At 39.8% G+C, this 21,097-nt stretch overlaps 1 long non-coding RNA gene across 1 annotated transcript; it reads right to left on the bottom strand.

Moving 5' to 3' along the window:
• Positions 1-788: 788 nt before the first annotated feature.
• On the bottom strand, positions 789-20,698 carry LOC140629557 (uncharacterized). Its single transcript, XR_012027412.1, has 5 exons — positions 20,468-20,698; positions 19,566-19,741; positions 15,008-15,062; positions 7,489-7,543; positions 789-1,043 (listed from the first exon to the last, which is right to left on the bottom strand). It is a non-coding gene; the product is annotated as an uncharacterized lncRNA (long non-coding RNA).
• Between the last annotated feature and the right edge of the window lie 399 nt (positions 20,699-21,097).

Genomic DNA, 21,097 nt, shown 5'->3' with positions numbered 1-21,097 from the left:
CCCGGGGGAGGTGGGATCCTGGGCTGTGTCCCGGCGCCCTGTGCTCCGGAGCCTGCGCTGGCGGATTCGCGCTCCTGGGCCGCGCAGCCCCCTCCGCGGAGCCGCTGCCCGAGCACCCCGAGCTGCTCCTGGAACCGCGCAGCCCCCTCCGCATGGAGCCTCTTCCTCTGCCCGAGCCCCTCCGAGCTGCTCCCGGGGCCGCGCAGCCCCCTCCGCGGAGCCTCCGTCCGAGCCCCTCCGAGCTGCTCCGGGTCCCGCCGGGTCCCGCCGCCCGCGCTGCAGCCCTTAGGGAGCTCGGCGCACTCTCCTGGGCGCGCAGTTGCTGTTACTGTCCCGGGGAACCCGAGGGCATCCCCGCCCTCCTGGGTCCTGCTCCAACTCCCCGCGAGCCCCTTTCCGCCCGGGAAGGTCAGTGCAGCTCCTGCGTCTCCGGGACGGGGCTCTCCTGTCCTGGGGACACTCGCCCCGGCCTCAGCCCGGCTCCTCGCGGGCCCCTCCCCCTTGGAGGCCTTTGTTTCTTTACTTCTTTTTCCCCGTCTTCCTACCTTGATAGAAGCGCGAACTCTTCTCACTGTAGCATTCCAGCTGGTCTCTCTTTAAATCTCAGGCCGAATTCATAGATTTTCAGGATGATTGGAAGGTTTTCTAGGTAATTTGGTGAAGACAGGTGATTTGGAGACCCTGCTCTTCCGCCATCTTGCTCCTCCCCCCCATAAATCCTTTGTTACCCCAAATAGCTATCTAGAACTTTTTTAATACTGCCAAGATTAATCACAGAACTTACCTTGATGTGAAGCTGCATTTGATAATGCACAACTGGTGAATGCAATGCAGAATTGTGTCCACTCTCTTCCCTCCCCCATGGGCCAGAAAGTGGCTTCATACTCCTGAAAACACTAGTCCTAGGCAGCCTCTGTGGCTCAGTGGTTTAGCGCTGCCTTCATCCCAGGGTGTAATCCTAGAGACATGTTGGGCTCCCTGCATGGAGTCTGCTTCTGTCTGTGCCTCTGTCTGTCTCAATCTGTGTCTTTCATGAATAAAATCTTAAAAAAAAAAAAAAAAAAACCACTAGTCATGACAGGCACTATTGATCAGTCACAGTTGCCATGTTGGATGAAAATTAATATATCTCTTGGATATATTGTAAATATACTGGCATGAGAAATAGGAAACTTGAATTCTAGTTTAATTCTTGCAACTCACTAGCCATGTCAGGCTGGCAAGTTACAGGTTTTTCCTCATTTGCAAAATGGGTTGGACTAAATGATCCTTTCCCAGTTCAAATATCCTCTATCTCTATGATTAATGTCTGCAGCCATCTCAAGTGGAAGGCAAGAAAAATAATTCATGTCTATTGCAGATAAAAGTGTATCCGAATAGTAAAGAAAACTATCTTTGTTGTGATTATATTTCCTTATTTTCAAATCAGATAATTATACCAATATAACACCTAATAGGTTTCCATTTGTTAAGATAGACCAAATAACTGTAACACATCCCACAATGAAACAGCTCAGACACGTAAAATGTATTTCTCTCTCAAGGAACAGCCCAGACCAGGTAACTCTGTTCTACATGGTCATTAAGTGACCTAGGCTGATAAAGATTCCGTATCTCCAAGTTTCAGGTCAATATGGTCTTTTTGGTCAATATTGACCAATTTTTGGCTCACAGGAAGGGGTAAGAATATATGAAGAAAGCACGTTCAGCAACTTAAAGGCTTGGGCTAAAAATAGCACATCTCACTTCCTCTTGCATTCCATTAGAGAGAAATTAAACACATAACTGTATACATAACTTCAAAGAAGTTTGAAAATGTTAATGTCTAGCTGACCAGTCACATTCCAACTATAATCCTATTACTGTGAAAGGAAGAACAAATCTTGGAGAGCTAATATTTTCTGCCACTGTAGTTAGTTCATTTAAGGAACTTAACAGTCAATCTACAAAAGCAGCTGCTATAGTCCCCAGCCATTCACTCAGAACACTGTTACTAGATATCTGAATTTAGAAGATACAAGTTTGGCCTAAGTGTTAGGGTGAGAAAGAAATCCTTTGAGTCTCTATTTCTGAATCCCTTTCACCTATGAATTCCACAGAGACCTGGCAATCAGAAATTTATTCAATTTGCTCTAAGAAGCAATCTTCTGCTTTGTTTGACTTATTCTAGCAGTCCAGAGGAGGCAGGCTTTCTAAGTCAGAAATGGAATCTATAGCTTTCAAGAGGTGGCTTTCCCTAGTAGTTGAGGCAGAGCAGTGAGCAATCTGAGTGATACTCAATAGAGTATGTTCATCTGTTAAATTTGGCAAAGTTGCTAATGCACAGTGATATTGTTTGTTATGTCTCTTCTTTAGCTCATAAGTTTTTTTTTTTAAAGAAGACATAGGATAAAACAGCTACCACCATCCTATTCCATCAGGTTCCTCTTCACTGAGCTTCAGCTCTTCCACTTGCAAAACACAGCAGATGGAATGTTAAATCTAAACTAGAAAGTCTCTTGCATTCCTAGCTGTCAAAACAAACCATGTGCCTCCTGCTTCTCAACTATAATCCACTAAAAGCAATAGACTATTTCAGACACCAGAACATCCACATCCAACTGTATTTTGGGGAGCTTTTTTTAAAGTGGAAGTATTGGAAGATGAATGGAGGAACTCATGCAACAAATAAGTATACTGACTCAATGAGAATGTATTGGCATTTAAATTATGACTGCCCTATGACAAATACATTTAGTACTACACCAAGACCAATGAATGTTAATATTTCCCAGTTGTGATCTGTGCTAAACATTAATATGTGTTAGGGTTATAATGGTCTTTGTTAGCTATTTAGATCAATGTTGTCCAATATAAATATAGTACAAGTCATAAATACAAGCCACACATTAATTTTAATTTTTCTAGTAGTCACATTTAAAAAGGGAAAAAAGAAATGGGTAGATCAATTTTAATAATATATTTTATTCAACCCAATATATACAAAATATTATCATTCTAATATGTAACCAATATAAAAAATTACTAAGAAGATATTTTATACTCTATTTTTCATACTATCTCTTGGAAATCTGGTGAATATTTTACATTTACTGTACATCTTTGAACTAATTTGGACCAGCCATGTTTCAAGTGCTCATTAGTTACATGCTAGTGGCTACTATATTGGACAATACAAGTATAGAATCTTAGAGATTTTTTTTTTCAGGACTTGGGGCTTATATGAAAATTAGTGATAAGAAAGTGTGCTACATATTACAGAATAAATAATTGGCAGTCTCTTAACTTCAAACTCTTCCCCCAAGGCACACGGTGATTAAAAATTCATACATCAAGTCGGAAGTTACATAAATATTTAGAATAGTATTTAGGGCCAAGCATATCACTGGCCCCAGTCATTATCCCACATGTGGAGCCCAGATCTTGATTGCTATTAACAGACTCCAACTCCAATAGCTAATTTCTCAATCCTGTAGAATGCTTGGTTACAAAAAGTTGGACCCCAAAAAGAAATAAGGCTGAGTCCTTGCCAGACATGTTTGAGTTTAAGAAATCCCAAAATGTACTCAGTTGATGAGCTGGCCGAAAAGGCACTCATATTTTGAAAAAGAGAAAATTAGGGAACTATCTTCTACAAACTGAAGAGTATCCTTAGGTATTCTTCAGAAGCCGAGCCCAACATATAAGTATATAATTTGGGTCATACAAAACACTGTAATGGTGACAAGGGTAAAATGGGGCAGGAATGTCCCACCTAAAGGACTTCACATTAAAAATTTAACACTGTGCGAATTCTTGGGTCTGACAGGGACCGTGGGTTGGGCTCCCTAGCTATGATTCCTGACAGAGCTCATTAACACCATAGGAAAGTTTCCCACAGTATACAAGAGCAAGGGACATCAGCCAAGAATTAGGAGGAAATATAAAAATGCAAAAGAACCAATTTCTGTCTTAGCATCTCATTTTTGAACAATCTGAAAAGTGAATAGCCTATTAATAATTTTTCAGCCCTCTTTAAGACGGCTCATATGTACATAGTAGTAAATGGATTTGACAAGTGCTGGATTGTGTTACTGACTAAATAAACTCTAAGATGATTTTTTAGGAGAGCTACTTCACACAGCATTCTCACCTAAATTGAACAGTGCCAATAAATGCAAGTTGAAAATGAGCACTTTTCCCAGAAGAGTTACAAAGGTTTCTTTTACACATGAGTCATGAGCTGTCTCCTCAGCAGAGTATAATTTTGGTAACACAAGCAAGATGTTCTTGTGAAAAAATGACTTTATCCAAGTATTCAGAAACATTATGCCAAGAGTGCAATGGGTCTATAGTGAAGAATCATGTTTATTCAGCCCATCACGTCCTTGAAAACAAAACTGTCAATATTATGAGCATCACTAGCTAACAGGAAGCATCTAGAATACTTGTAAAGATATATGCTATGTAGCCAGAAAGCATTGACATTATTCTTCCTGTGAAACTAACTGGGAAACAAGGTGAGGGAAGTCTAATTTGTTACTGACACTTTAATATAGAAAAGTAAAAAAAAAAAAATCTTTCTCCAAAAATTCACAAGCAAAAATTATATCAGAAAGATTCTCCAAATTCCTTGAAAGATATCTTATTTGACAGCCCTGAATCTATGATTTTTCTAATAGTATATAATCTCTCTGTGCTCAATTTCCCCAACTATAACAAAAATAATACCTACCTCACAATTACTTGTAAAGATTGCAATAATCCATGTAAAATAGTTAGAAGAAAGCCTGCCACATAGAAAGTATTCAATAAATATCAGCTATAACTTTTGTAATTAAAGATAGAACAACAGAGATACTAGATATAGTAACCCAGTCAGAAGGTGTACAAATATGTAGGAAAGAACCCATGGCTCTAAGCTTTCTACAGGATCTAAATGTTCATATTCTACTTATAGTACAAGTGTTGATTATTGCTAATAGGCCCTCAAACCAGCAACTAAGTTATCTATCTTGTAACATAATTTGGCTTTACAAAGCTGATCTTAGAAAATATGCCTGTATCTTTGCAAGATATGGTTGGATAAAGGGAAATCCCAAACATGAACCCTGCCTCCTCCAATACCACCTCTCTCCATGCTCCCGTTTGGTTGCTATGCTCCAGCCACTCTGTCTTTGTTCAGCCTCTTGAACATAATACATTTGTTCCTATCTCAAGATATTAAGTGTTCCCTCTTCTCCTTCTACCCTTCAAATATCACCTCCTAAGAGAAGCCTTCTTTGATACCTCAGCTAAATTAGTGGTCCTCAAAGCTGATACCTATCACACTATTCTATCCTGTTGTTCTCAGAGCATACATTAGTATTTAAAGTAATCTCATTTACTTATGATCTTTGTCTGAATGTCTTAGCCACCTCACCTCCATATGAACATTTTATTCACAGCTGTAACACTTTAGTCCAGTACCTGATATATAGTGCACCCTCAAATGCATAAATGTTAACTGACGAAAACTATAAACATACCTTCTCCAAATACATTCACTCACAAAAATTAAATATTATTTTACAAGTTTATGAAGCCCTTAAAAGCCACAAATAGATTGTCTGGGGATCCATGAGGCTTAAGTTAATAAGCACAGAAATTAAGATCATATGGTTAGATAGGGAAGCTGGGCTAGTCCAAATGAAACTTGGGCTAGCAGCACCTGAGTGGCTCAATCAGTTGATCATCTGACTCTCAGTTTTGGCTCAGGTCATGATCTCAGGGTCCTGGGGTCCTGAGATGGAGCCACACATGGGCTCCCTGTTCAGTGGGAAGTCTGCTTATCCACCCCCCCGCCCCTCCACTTGCACGCACACTCTCTCTCTCTAAAATAAATAAATATTTAAAAAAAGAAAGATACTTGGGCTACAGTTTGGGAATCTTTAGTTACCATATGTAGCCTCTAAATATGACCGATTTTCTGTCTAATTTTTTGATCTGTTATTTTGAGTGGGGTGTTAAAGTCTTCAACCACTACTGTTGATAGATCTATTTCTCTCTCCAATTCTGCCAGTTTTTGCTTCAGGTGCTTGGGATTCCCCTGTTTGATGCATGCATGTTTATAATTGTTAAATTTTCCTGGAAACTTTCTTAGAACTCTTTTATTATAAAATGTCTCTAACTCAGGGAGTTATTGTGGTTTTTCTTTAGCCCACTTGGTATGAATATTCACACTTAATATGGATCTAAAAAATGATACATCACCATGCTTGATTATGCGCTGCTGTCCTAGACTTTTCCAGGGACATTACAGTGAGTATCTGCACCAAATTTTCTTTCTGAAATCCAAAAATTTCTAAGTTCCCAAAAACATCTGGCCCCAGGGTTTTAGATTAGGGATATTGAGCCATTTTCTTGAGTTTTAAATAGGTCCCAGATAGTGGGTTAAAATTTTCATAGACATCTTGACATTTAGTTTTCTAGACTAACTGGAAAATTAAGCCACACTTTATAGTCAATGGAGTCTAGAAGAACAAGTCACCTCCAGTGCCCATGTGGTGAGGCCAGACCAGCTCCACAGCCCAAGATCTGTTCTATTGCAGGCAAGTTCCACTACTGCATGGCCCACAAACATGTAGAATCTCAGGTACATGAAATCCTTGCTTGGCCTCCCCTCTAGGAGGTAGCATCCATCCCAGGAGATGAGCTCAAAAGGGCTGAGAACTGTTGTCACCCAAAACCTGAAGTTCTTCTTCTCCCCAGAATTTTAGTTTCACAACAGCTTAACATGAGGTATTTATTAGTTAAGTAAGCCATTTAGCTTTCTCCTAGATGAGGTGAGCTATCCTGAAGGATCAGCAGAAGTCAGCACAGAACCATGGGATTGGAGCAAGAGCTTTCAAATTATTTTCTGTGGAACTCTAGAGGACTAGCAAGGTGCTTTAATGCTCCACAAAGCTGGATTCAAACTTCATAAAAATATATATGTACTCATATATGTGCATAATATATTCACCTGTTTTAAATATTTTATATATTCAGCTATTATAAGTACTGTAATAAAATTAACATGTATATTTAAATGTCATATCAGATTGAAACACTCTAGAAACAGTAATAATTATGCAACCACAAAAAAATTTGATTTTATAAAAATCGTAGTATAAAAATTCTATCATGTCTTGTATTTAATTAGACTTCTTGTAACTGTCTCAGTGATTACAGGGGTTATGTCTCTACAGTGGTCTTTTTTTTTATTCAAACCTATGCATGTCTAAAATTATTAAGTTGACTGCATGATTACTAAATATGTGTGAGTCAGGATTGTCTTGATGTGTGCAACCAACAGAAAATAGGAAACAAATGAGATGTAGTAATTGTCATTCATAACCCTCAATTTCATACATTCTGTAGAACAGTACTATGATTTTCCTTTATTAACTTTATTATGTTTATGAATTTAGAAAATAAAATCATGGTAATAAAATGTTACTGTTATCTATTTTATACTCAACATCTAACCTCCACTTTGTTTTGACAGAGCCCAGTGCTTTCAGATGTCCACCTCCAATGTGACCTGAGGGTAGAGAATGGGGAGTGTATTAATCATATATTGCTTATCAATGGTTACTACAAACCTGTTTAAGTTTAGCAACTTAAAACAATGCCCATTATTGTCTAACAGTTTCCATAGGTCAGAAGTGTGGACACAAAGAAACTAGGTTCTCTGCTCGGGGTCTCCCAGGCTGAATCAAGGTGTTAACTGGGACTGAGAGGCCATCCAAGGAATACCGGTCGGTCTATTCTAAGTCCATTCAGGCCATTGGCAGAGTTTAGTACCTTATGGTTTATTTCAGTTTTCTATTGTTACAAAATAAATCATATATTAATGGCTTAAAACAACACCCATCTAGGGCACCGGGGTGGCTCAGTGGTTGAGCGTCCGCCTTTCTTTGGCTCAAGTCGTGATTCCAGAGGCCTGGGATCAAGTGCCATATCAGGCTCCCCACCAGGAGTCTGCTTCTGCCTCTGCCTATGTCTCTGCCTCTCTCTGTGTGTGTCTCTCATGAATAAATAAATAAAATCCTTAAAAAAAAAAACACCTATCTATTATCTCATAGTTCCATATATCAGAAATCTGGGAATGTGTGTGGGTTCTTTCCTCAGTGTTTCACAGGGTGAAATCTGGGTGTCAGCCACATCACATGCCTTTCTGGAAGTTCTAGGGAAGAATCTGCTTCTGTGTTCATTCAGACTGTTGGAAGAATTCAGTTCCTAGTGGCTACTGGTGTCAATCAGGGACTGATCTCAGCTCCAACAAGTCACCCTCAGATCCTTGCCATTTGACCCCTCCATGTTCAAAGCTAGTGGCTTAGAATCCTCACTGTACTGAACCTCTCTCACACTTCCAGTATCTCTCCCATCTGCCATGACACAATCTTACATAGTGTAATCACCAGAGGGTTTACTCTATCACTATTGGCCACATAACAATCGAATCAAAGAAATGACTATCCTATCATATTCACAATTTTCACACACACTCCAAGTTAGGAGATTATGTACATGTGCATCAGGAGATGGGAATCCTAGGGACTATCTTAGAATTTTGAGGGCAAGGGGAACCCTATTCTCAGCTTCAGAGTGAATCTTGTTTTACATACACCAATCATGATGGCCCCTTTCCAGGAATTTATTTAAAACTAGCATGTGACCCAGATGTAGGCAAAGACACAAAGTGAGTCTGCTAGGGAACTTCTAGGAAACATTCCTCTCTCATAAGGTGAGATTACCTCTGTTCCAACTTTGTGTATTTTCTAATCCAGGTGGGATGCCTAGAATCCTGGAATCACTACAGCTGTCTTGCTCCCAGTCTGAGGATGAAAGCATCACACAGGGGAAGGAAAAGCAAAAAAAAAAAAAAACCATGTAGAAGTAGTGCTGGAGCTCAAAACACCATAGCTCATGCCACCTTTCAACTTCTTGTTGGGGGAGATTTTTAATTCTTTTCATCATGCCAGCCAGCTTGAATCAGGGTTTCATTACTTGTAGCCCAAGGCATTCTATGAATGAAAGATTCCAGGTAAAATTTAATTTAAGGAAAAAAAAGAGCTCAGCTGTTGGACAAAACTTTGAAAATCATAGATCTATTAGATAGAGTCAGACAGACCTGAGATTTCAACTGAACTTCCAATATTAATGAGATGAATTATTTTATCTGTACGATCAGGAAAAGTAATTTCTATCTTCACAAGTCATTATGAGGATGTAGCAAAGTTGCACACATTAGCCAAGTATTTCAAGTGAAACATAAGACTTGTTTCAAACACCTAATTATAACCAGGACTTAGGGGACAGGATGGAATGAGAGGAGGATATGGGTAACCAAGAAAGAATGTAGGGATGGATGTGACATGGTAGGGAGAATAAGACAAAAAGACAGCTCTGTCTGAGGGCGTGATGCACTGAGCATCTCCTCATTTCACTCCAGATCAGTGTCTGAGCTCCAGGGAGGGAAGGGAATGCAAGTGTATTTAAAAGTGGGGTTCATGGGATGCCTGAGTAGCTCAACAGTTGGGCACCTGCCTTCAGCTCAGATCATGATCCCGGGATCCAGAATCGAGTCCTGCATAGGGCTCTCTGTGAGGAGTCTGCTTCTCCTTCTGCCTATGTCTCTGCCTCTCCCTCTCAGTCTGTGTCTCTCATAAATAAATAAATAAATCTTTTTTTTTAAGTGGAGGTTACACATATACACATTTTTGCATAATGTGGGACAGGAAATGACCAGGGCCACCATGGTAGAAGAGAAGGACCTTCAAGGATACTCTTTCTCTCCAAAAAGAAGAATGAAGAAGCCAACATTATTTGGGCAACACTCTTGAGATGCATCCTAGGTGCCAGAATGAGAAGGCAGGCATTATTAAACAAGGAACTGTCAATAAAGCAGCAATATAAGGCAAGGAGAGAATGGAGAAAGCATTCAGAGAAATTTGCAGCATCTCACATTCATTTTTTACCTCATATTATGCGCCAACCTTTAGGATGCCCTTTGAAAGCTTACACTCCTATTTGCTAACTCAATAGAATTTTCCTTCCCCTTTGACAGATTAGGTGAGAGATGAGATCTCAAATGATTACAGAGCACTTTCACTTTATTTTTTTCCTTGGACTATAGTTGGCACACAATGGTACATTAGTGTCAGATGTACAATATAGTGATTTGACAAGTTTATACAGTATGCTATGCTCACCACAAGGGTAGCTACCATCTATCACCATACAATACTATGGTAATATCATTTACTATATTCCCTAGGCTGTACACTTTTATTCCCATGAGTTATGCATTCCATAACTGGAAGCCTGTATCTCCTACTCCCTTTCACCCATTTTTCCCAAGCATCCACCATACCCTAACCTCTGGCAGCCATCAATTTGTTCTCCATATTTATAGGTCTGATTATACCTTTTGCTTGTTCACTCATTATTTTTTAGATTCTACCTATGAGTGAAATCTTATGGTATTTGTCTTTCTCTGACTGACTTATTTCGCTTAGCATAATACCCTCTAGTTCCATCTATGTCATTGCAAATGGCAAGATTCCATTCTTTGTGATAGCTGAGTAATATTCCAAGGTATGTGTCTGTATGTGTACCATTTCTTTATCTTTCATCAGTCGATGGACATTTAGACTCTTTCCTTATTTTTGCTATAGTAGACAGTGCTGCTATAAACATTGGGGTGCATGTACCCCCTTCAAATGACTATTTTTGTACCCCTTGGATAAATACCTAGTACTCTGATCGCTAGATCCTAAGGTAGTTCTATTTTTAACTTTTTTGAGGAAACTCCATACTGTTTTTCAGAATGGCTGTACCACTTTGCATTCCCACCAACAGTGTTAGAGGGTTCCCCTTTCTCTGCATCTCCGCCAAGGTCTGTTGTTTCCCGAGTTGTTAATTTTAGCCATTCTGATCAGTGGGAAGCAGTATCTCATCATGGTTTTGATTTGTATTTCCCTAATAAAGAGTGATGCTGAGCATCTTTTCACATGTCTGTTAGCCATGTGTATGTCTTCTTTGAAGAAATGTCTATTCATGTCTTCTGCCCATCTCTCAACTGGATTTTTTATTTTAGGGGTGTTAAGTTTGATAAGCTCTCTATAGATTTTGGATACTAGGCCTTTATCTGATATGTCATTTGTGAATATCTTCTCCCCTTCTGTAGATTGCCTTTTAGTTTTGTTGATTGTTTCCTTCACTGTGCAGAAGATTTTTATCTTGATGAAGTACCAATAGTTCATTTTTCCTTTTGTTTCCTTGCTTCTGGCAGTAGGTCTAATAAGTTGCTATGGCAAAAAATAAAACAAATTAAATAAATAAATAAATAAATAAATAAATAAATAAATAAATAAATAGATGGATGAATGAATGAATGAATGAATGAATAAATAAATAAATAAATAAATAAATAAATAAATAAATAAATAAATAAATAAATAAAAGTTGCTATGGCTAAGGTCAAAGAGGCTTCTGCCTGTGTTTGATGGATTCCTGTTTCACATTTAGGTTTTTTACCCATTTTGAACTTATGTTTGTGTATGGTATAAGAAAGTGGTTTCTTCTTTTTTCTTCTTTCTTTTTCATTCTTTTGCACGTGGCTGTCCAATTTTCCCAACACCTTTTGTTGAAGAGACTTTTTTCCATTTCATATTCTTTCCAGCTTTGTCAAAGATTAGTTGACCATAGAATTGAGGGTCCATTTCTGGGTTCTCTATTCTGTTCCATTGGTCTGGGTGTCTCTTTTTGCACCAGGACATACTGTCTTGACAACTGCCACTTTGTAATATAGCTTGAAACCCGAAATCATGATGTCTCCAGTTTTGTTTTTCCAGCCAGTAATCTCATGACTGTTGTTCTAAATTCTTGTTCAGAGATACTGCTTGTACAGAGATCTTTTGAGCAATCATCTGGCTATGACTCCTTCTTGACCTTTCTTTTAGGGAGAATTCCTCCATCTTGTTATTTTGCCTAAGTTTCTGTCTTTGGTTATTTTGAAAGTTTCTTATGTTTCCTGTACCCAAGAGTAATGCTATATTAAAAAGGGATCATACATTATCCAGGGCCTGAAACTTCAGGAAGTGTTTCTGTTGTACACTGTGTGCACTCTGCTGTTGTGTTTTGGCTGCTCTTTCCCTCTGGTCAGGCCTCTTCAGAGCTCCTCCTTGCTTGCAATGGGAAATGTTCAGAACTTTAACGAGGTGTGGTTTGATTTGTTTGTTAAAATAAGCTTGGATAAGAAGAAAAAAGCCTGTTATAGTAAATATGCTCTTTCTAGGTACAGGGGGGGCAGTGTTTGGTGTTAAGTGATACCCACCTCCACTGGGGGCCCCTGTGTTGCTCTCTGAAGTCTCACTCTGTTGGTGGTGAGGTAGATAATGTCTCCACCCCACTCTCTTGTCCTCAGACAAGAGACCTCACACACCCTGCAGTTCAAGAAGCCCTCACAGAATAGGGAGGGTCATGAGCCACCCAGCGCCATAGCTGTCCTGCGTTTTATTTTTGGCACACATCTGCGATTCAAAATGCCAAACCATAAAGGAGCTGGCACCCTGTGGAACCACTCTTCTCCTCCAGAGGATAGCCTTGCTGCCCTATGTCTGGTATCCTCTGTCCCAGAAAAACCCTCAGTCCCATGCCTGCACATAACACAAAATCTATGGTGTGGCACTGCAAGAAAAGCAGCAACCCCGTTATCCACCCTCTGTGCATGGCCTCTGTTCCCTGCTCATGAAGGCCCTTGTGCTGGTGCCCTCAGGGTCTCTTGTCCTTGAAGAGGCACTATACCTTCTTCCAAATGCACTCCAGGAAGGGGTACATTGTCTCCCAATGCGATCCAGGAGACCCCTACACCAATGTGTGCACTCCGAGGACAGCACCCTCCTTCTCTCCAGGAGCTCACATTACAGCTCTGCTCTGGCAAAAGTCCCACATTTCCAAATCTTCAGAGTGTGAGCTCTACATGCTGTTTGCAAAAAACCTGCGACACTCAGTACCTCTCGCTCCTTAATCAGTCCTCTGAAGAGGATTCCACCTTGTGTAGACTGAGGCCACACTCAACCTCTCTCTATTTTTCTCCCTTTTCTCTCTCTGTGAAAGGATTCCCTCCTCTCCCTGGCACTTGTGAAAGTTTTCCTCTCCCCGAATTCGCTTCCTTGTACCTCATATCTGCCACACAGTCTCCCGCCAGCCATGGAGATCCTTCTCCCAGTCCTTGGATCTATTTCCTGGGTGTTCTAAGTGACCTGACCTCAATACAGCTGTGTTTAAGGGACTAGAAAAGCCCAGAGTCCCCCTAATTCTCTGCCATCTTAATTCCCAACAGAAAGTCTTGGTTAAAGTGCTTTTAGAAGGCCAAGCATAGGGGAGCCCGGGCGGCTCAGTGGTTTAGCGTCACCTTCAGCCCAGGTCCTGATCCTGGAGAGCCAGGATTGAGTCCCACGTCAGGCTTCCTGCATGGAGCCTGCTTCTCCCTCTGCCTATGTCTCTGCCTCTCTCTCCTCTCTGTGTATTCTCATGAATAAATAAATAAAATCTTAAAAAATAAAAAAGAAGGCCAAGTGTATTAGTTCTTTCTGCATTGCAAACAATCCCAAAGGTTCAGTGGCTTACAATAAAGAAAACGTCTATTTTTTTTCTCTCTCTCTCAGATAAATAAATAAATATCTTTTTTTAAAAAGTACTCTTTCATCTTGCCTTGAGCCTATAACACCATCATCCACTCTCCATATAAATGTACCTCATCTGCCTAAATTTGAAACTTCTCTTTGGTCCTTATTAGCCAAATTACCTTGGTCAAATCACCTAACCTCAGGCCCCAATTTCCTCATCCATAAGATGGGGAACATAAAGACCCAACTTATATGACTGCTATGTATAGATAGGTAAGGTAATTTCAGTTATCTGTAAGCCAGCAACTTATTTACTTAAAATAGCTATTGATACACACTAACCAAGACCCTTCCTTTGATCCAAAATTAACTGATATATTGTATGCCTGCTCTGTCCCAGGCACAGTGATGGGGACACTAAATTACACCTGTCATTGAAAACCTCACAAATCATTATTACACAAAGTGATAAACAAATCATTATCATATAAATTAGTAAATAGTATATCTGAGATCTGAATAAGATATTGTAGGCACCCAGATAGGAGGAATTTATAGTATCTGGGAAAGATGAGAAAGGATTCACCAAAAAAAAAAAAAAAGGTGAAACTTAAACTGAATATTCAGAAGGCTGAATAGAAGTACTCAAGACAGGGTGGAAGGGAAAAGACATTCTAGAACATGAATAGCATGTGTGTAACTTGCTAATGCCAGGTAATGTTATTTCGGTAACATCTACAAGAAAGTATGTTAGCTCCCCATGTTGATACTAAATTTGTCCTCATCAGGAATTCGATGGCAGGATGGGGGCAGTTGTAAAATCCTCTCCTAAAAGGAACAGACGAAGCAAGCTTAATGGGATTGGGATAGCCTTTTCAGCCACTTGAAGCTTCTGTTCTCTTACATACAAGGGCTATCATTTGTGAGAGTAGATATTATGGAAAGAGAAAGTTACAGAGTTTCAAACCAAAAAATGGTTCCTCCCTAGAATATTGCACACAACCACAGACTTGCTCTTCTGTGGTAAAGCCATCTTGTTAACTTTAGCATAAGTTTCTCTGTTTGTTTTTTATTCTTATCCCATAATAAAGCAGACAATATAGACAGTTCAACTTGGAGTAAACAGTTCCCCCCCACACACACACATACACACTATTTTAAACAGCTACTGTTCTTCCCACAGGCCTTCTAAACACTCTACTTGATAATGCCTCTACTGGGAATTCCAAACAATAAAATATATGTGAATTATCTTTTAGAAGGAAGTACAGAAAGAAAATACTGATTCTTGTCCATTCTTACTCCCCCTAGTTAAAGAATACTTCCTATACTGCTTCTTGAGTTTCAAAATGGACATTTATTAAGAATACCTGAAAGAAGGTCTGAATGGTGCTCTCAGAACAAGACTCCCTTAATTTCTTCTCCCTGCAGTAGAAATATTTTATTAATACCTCCTCACATTTCCATGATATCCGCACATGACAGAGTACTTTTGCATTCATTGTCCATTTTAATTCTAAAAGTAATCTTGGAAAGAAAATAACACTTTTGCATATGAGCAAATTCTTTCTTCTGAAGGCTTTTCTTCTTGGCCTGTAGATCATGATCTCCATATGTCTCCTACATGGTCTTCCCTCTGTATGCATCTGTGTCCTAATCTCCTCTTCTTATAAGGACATCAGTCATTGCATTAGGGCCCATCCTAATGACCTCATTTAATCTTAATTAATCTCTTTAAAGACTTGATCTCCAAATGTAGTCACCTTCTAAGTACTGAGAGATAGGACTTCAACATACAAATTGGTGGGGACATAGTTCAGCCAATAATATCTATAAAATGGGAGGATGGAAAGGTTTCAGCATGATAAATTATATTAGTTTTCTATTATTGCTATAATAAATTATGACAAACTTAGTGACTTAATACAAATTTATATCTTATGATTCAGCAGCTCCTAACTCCCACATAGGTCTTACCAAGCTAAAATCAAGATGTCAACAGGGCTACATTCCTTATCCGAGGCTTGAGGACAGGATGTGTTCCTCACTCATTCAAATTCCTTGTAGTTGTAGGGCCAAGGTCCTAGTTTTCCTTCTGGCTGTCAACTGAAGGTCATTCCCAGCTTCCAGAGATCATTACATTCCTTGGTTAAGGGGCCCCCTTCCTTCATCTTCAGAGCAAGTAATAAGAGTTGAGTCCTTAACACACTGCATCTCACTAACCCTTCTGTGATCACATTTCTCTCTTTTTAAAGGCTCTTAACTTTATAAAAGAGGTTTGTTTAATTAGATTGGGCCCACCTGGATAACTGGGAAAATCTCCTCATCTCAAAGTCCTTAGCCTTATCACATCAGCAAGTCCCTATGACATATTCACAGATTCCCAGAATTAGGGTATAAACATCTTTGGGGGCTACTATTCTGTCTACCACATAAGTGCTGAATGACAGACAGCTATTATCTCTTTAATGGTTAAAGATAAATTTTTGTAGGCTAATAATCCTATTTAATTAATTAAGTTGATTGGTTCAAATAAGTGGTTGCAACCAGGGAACATTTGGCTAGAGACATATTTGGTTGTCACAACTGGTGGGAGTGAGGGAGCATTCACACTGGTCCCTAGCTGGTTGAGGCCAGGGATGCTGCTAAATAATGCATAGGACAGCTTCCCACAATAAAGAATTATCCACCCAAAACATCAATAGTGCCATGGTTGTGAAACCCTGGTTTTAACTGAATGCTTTGGGGTTTAATTAATCTACGTGGAAATAAAATTTTTACTATGATCAAATGGATTCTCATCAATGCCATAACCAAGTGGTCTCTTTTGTTCCATGGCAGAAAAAAAAATGTTTTATCTTTGGTTGGAAAAAAGTTTAGGAGATGATGTTTTATGATATCCTTATCATTTTTGAAATATGACATAAGTAGATGGTTTATATCCTAATTTTAACCTGGTCTAAGAAAATAGGAATAGACTTATTCTAAACCTTAAATATGTCCATGTATCTATATATATATTTGGTCATTTCTTCACTAAAAACCTAGCAAGGACTAGGCAGGCATTGTTCTAGGCATGCAGGATACATCAGTGAACAATACAAAGTTTCCTGCTCTTATAAGTGATAACATTATAGAGGAGGGAGATAGCCAATGAGGAAAATAAATTTAAAAGTGATAAATTGTGTGAGAAGGGAAAATACCTTGGAAAAAATAGTTCAGAGTCAGAGAGATCAGGGCTGCAGTGGGAAAGGGATGGCAGTGACTTGGGGGAAGCAGGGACCCACAGCAGAGGTATTATATACAGTGGCCAGGGCAGGCCTCCTTAAGAAGTGTAATTTGTCTAGTTATGAAGACCAGCTGCCATCTCATTTTCTTAAATTTATTTGCTAAGTATTTGCAAATTATATTTGTGAGGCATAAACACTGACATAGCTTTGCATGTCTATTGAATGAGAAAAATCAAATGGAGGAGAGATGAACCCAACAAAATCAGCTCATCAAGCTCAGAGCTTGAAACTTGAGCCCTTGAGTTACAAACTGCTTTTCTTTCCTTGAAGTCACTCTGCCTTCTCACTATACTCCAGTGTCAGGAACAAACAGGCATTATGCATAATGAAACTACTGACTATGGAATAACCCCAGCCACTCCACACTCAAAAAAAAAAAAAAAAAAAAAGACAAGACAACAACAACAACAAAAAAACAGATCTAAGGACAGTTCAGGTGAATTACTGCTGAGCATATTATTTGTTGGAATAATCCAATGTGCATTATGCCAATTGCATTCCATTTGTCATTTAATTTGAGTGAAGTGAAACAGGAAAAAGCATTGATTTAGTGGTTGTACATACCTTCGATCCTTTTCAAAACTTTTAGCTGCTACAGAAAAGTTAACCTAAAATATTATTAAACAATTCCTTTTTAAACATACTGGTCTAAGTCAAAAACTCTAATTTCTGCCTTTAAATAATGATTTCAAAGTTGAAATAACCAGTGACTTCCTGAAAGATTGGTAGTTCCTAAATTGCAGTATGTCCTGAATTCCCAGAGTTATATTTCTCCATAATTCTTTTTGTTTCATTTTAGTTCTTTTATTAAGTAATTATTTATCTATTTTAAAGAGAAATAGGGTGAGAGAGAGAGAGAGAGAGAGAGTCGGGAAGGAGCAGAGGGAGAGAGAAGAATCCCAAATAGATTCAGTTGAGTGAGGAGCCCCACACAGGGTTTGATTCCATGACCTTGGGATAATGACCAACCAAGAGTTGGACATTTAACTAACTGAGTCACCCAGATGCCCCATCATTCTAGTTCTGGTTACAAATATTGGTCCTTGAATATTTTGAGGAGACAATTCTATAATAAAACAAAAATTCAATTTAGAATACAATTGCGTTCCTTGCTTTAAGCTGCATCTGAATAAGAGCATGCTATGAAGCATGCTATGAAGCAAGTTAAAACTTGTTGTTGGATTTGATGCTCAACAAATCAAGGAAACAAATCAATATTTTCTGAATACAGCCTGGGGGAGAGCTATAGAAACAGAAGGAATGATATTCCCAGCTTTCCAGGGAGTCCATACAACACAGTGGGAGCAGACATTTAAAAATTAACTTTCTCCAAACATCTTTTTATGGCTCATTTTGAAAATAGTTCTGGTTACACATTATCCTGCAGTTTGGCTATTTTTTTAATATTCTCCCTCTCCAAATTCATTCCAGTGGGAGCTGCCCATTGGCAGTGGAGGTCCATGATTATCTCACTGTGTATAATTCATTTAGCAGCATAATGTGCTTCTGCAAATGCTGCCACAGCACAAAGAGAAACTGCCAATGTTAGCATTCCAGGGTCATGCAACCTGCCCCACCAGGAACTGTCATTTAGAGGAGACCCCTCCAACAAGCTTTCTCACACTCTGTGCTAACCTAATGCCACCCAAATGTCTCTGGGTGGCAGCTGCTAACACTTCTTCTGTAGGAACAGAAGTGCAGTGACCTAACCCCTCTCCTGCTGTGCTACTCAGTGCCAGGTCCCTGAATAGCAGCATCAGAGACATCTGGGAGCTTGTTAGAAATTCAGGCTCTTGGGCTCCTCCCCAGACCTACTGAATCAGAACCTGCATTTTAACCAGATCTCTAGATGATTAGTGTGCACACTGAAGTTTGAGGAGTTCAACTCCACTGGCTGGAAGCCAAGAATGCCAGAATTCTTCTCCAGTGTTTTCTGAGCTGTCACTATCATTGCTGGTTTTTATAAGCTCTGGGTTTCTGCCTACATCATGGCAGTTATTGTTTTTTTATGTCTAAAACTTTCACATATCTCTCTCACCTGCACTCTATCATACAATAAGGTACCTTTATATTTAAAACCTGTTTTGTGGGATCCCTGGGTGGCTCAGCGGTTTGGCGACTGCCTTTGGCCCGGGGCGCAATCCTGGGGTCTCAGGATCGAGTCCCGCATCGGGCTCCCAGCATGGAGCCTGCTTCTCCCTCCTCCTGTGTCTCTGGCTCTCTCTCTCTTTCTCTGTGTCTATCATAAATAATAAATAAATAAATAAATCTTTAAAATAAATAAAATAAACCCGTTTTGTCCTTGTCTTTGACCTTGCACCATTCAGTGGCTTTTGGTGATTAAGATGATAGTAAATGAATACAAACAATTGCTTTTCCACTTTCTTTCTAGATGCTCAGAGATACTGTTGTAGAGAACTATCATTTAGCCTTCCCAGCATCCTGTACCACTTCCTTGCATCCCAGCCCATCAATCTTCCTCTGGGAAACCACTCTTCTCCATTCTCAGGCCCTATGATTCAAATGTCCTGAACAGCCTGCTCCTCAGCAGCCACATGAGAGCTTTCACCATCATGGCCTCTTTGTTCAGGCAGCCCATGAATTCCAAGCCAGGGCAGGAGTGCCAGCCACAGCATACCTGATGGGATGAAGTGAAGGAGGCAAGCTCTTCTCTCTATGACTGCTAAGCTGGTAAAACTGAAGCCTGGAGCTGCCTGTGGCCATCTGCTTCCTCTTCCTAAGGAAAGCCTGACAGAAGCTTTCAGAAGCCATTGCTTGAATACTTGAAACATCCTGCAGAGATCTGTACCCCCGCTGTAAGCAAGGGCAGACATTCATGGCAGTGAGGCCAGGACTTCTCCTGGTTCTTCCAAAATAAGGCCCTCTTGTGGTTAGAAGAAAGCCTGAGATGAATGTTAATGCTGTTTTTCCTGTAATTGGTTGGGGGCAGGGTTGGGGGGGGGGGGTGTTCCTGAGAGCCCATTGTTGTGAGTGCTCTTTGGTTTTAATAGGAAACAGTCATCCCTGGCCAGTACTGCCAGCAATATACCCATCCTCCAAGATCCTCACTCAGTCTCCTTCCCAGAAAACCTTTCTCCATATATTCTTAGTCAAATTAGAGATGTTGTGGGTTGGCACATTGCTTAGACAGCACTTTTGCCAATATGTCAGTACCACGGTCTACAAACCCCAGGTGAACAGCATTCTGACACTTAATCACCTGGGATATACCTCATGCATGATGAATTATACCCAAACACACATACATGGGCAGATCACCTGCATGGAGTCTTTTCAAGCCAGAGGACACCCCGAGTGTATCAGCAGCTGGACCTATGGATCCATGTTGTGTCCACCACAAATCTTTTAGGTTCAACTAAACATTCAGACTCACAAGACTACCATAGGCCAGGCTCGACATCCATCTATTATGTTAAAGGATAAAAACCAGAGCTTGCCTAAGGGCAGCTTCAGGGGTTTTGTATGTGCAATAGTCCTTGAAGCAATCTAACAGCTCAGATACAAGAAGATGAGACTCACATCAGATAGGTACAGGATCTACCATGGCCTAAAACCTGCTAATCCATAGGATCCATAGTTTCCAAGTTCCCTGCAGATGTGTGCCCAGATATGAGTCCCAATTCTTAAAGACACTCAAAGCATAGCTTCCCTATCAAGTATTTATAGTCCATTCATAACCCTTCTAGTCCAGATGCAATTTGCCAAAGATCATTTTTAGCACAAGCAATCCTGCCTAGAAACATAGTTGACATTCTGTCATTGTCAAGTTACCAGGGGAACTAAATTAGCAAATCATAGGTCAAATTCTCATTCCGAAAGCGAAAGAGTTTTGTTAACCACTTATCTAAAGAGTTAACAAATTCTCATTCGGAAAGCAAAAGAGTTTTGTTAACCACTTATCTAAAAAGTTAACAAAGGAAACATCCTCAGAAAACATACAGGGATCCCTACAGAGATAAAGGGGCCCCATAGTTCAGATGGATACATTGGCAAAGAAATTATGTAGAAAACAAATACAAGCATAACCAGTTTCTACTTGGAAGAGTAGGACTGTTTCAGTGATGGGATCAGGGTTCTCCTGTTTGCGGTGCCATGCATAGACTGCCCCACTGCTGAAGTATAGATATAGCTGTCATCACTAGACATGCT

Source organism: Canis lupus (genome assembly GCF_048164855.1).
Source record: "Canis lupus baileyi chromosome 16 unlocalized genomic scaffold, mCanLup2.hap1 SUPER_16_unloc_3, whole genome shotgun sequence".
In the NCBI taxonomy this organism is placed as follows: Eukaryota; Metazoa; Chordata; class Mammalia; order Carnivora; family Canidae; genus Canis; species Canis lupus.
This window is presented reverse-complemented; position numbering and strand designations above follow the sequence as displayed.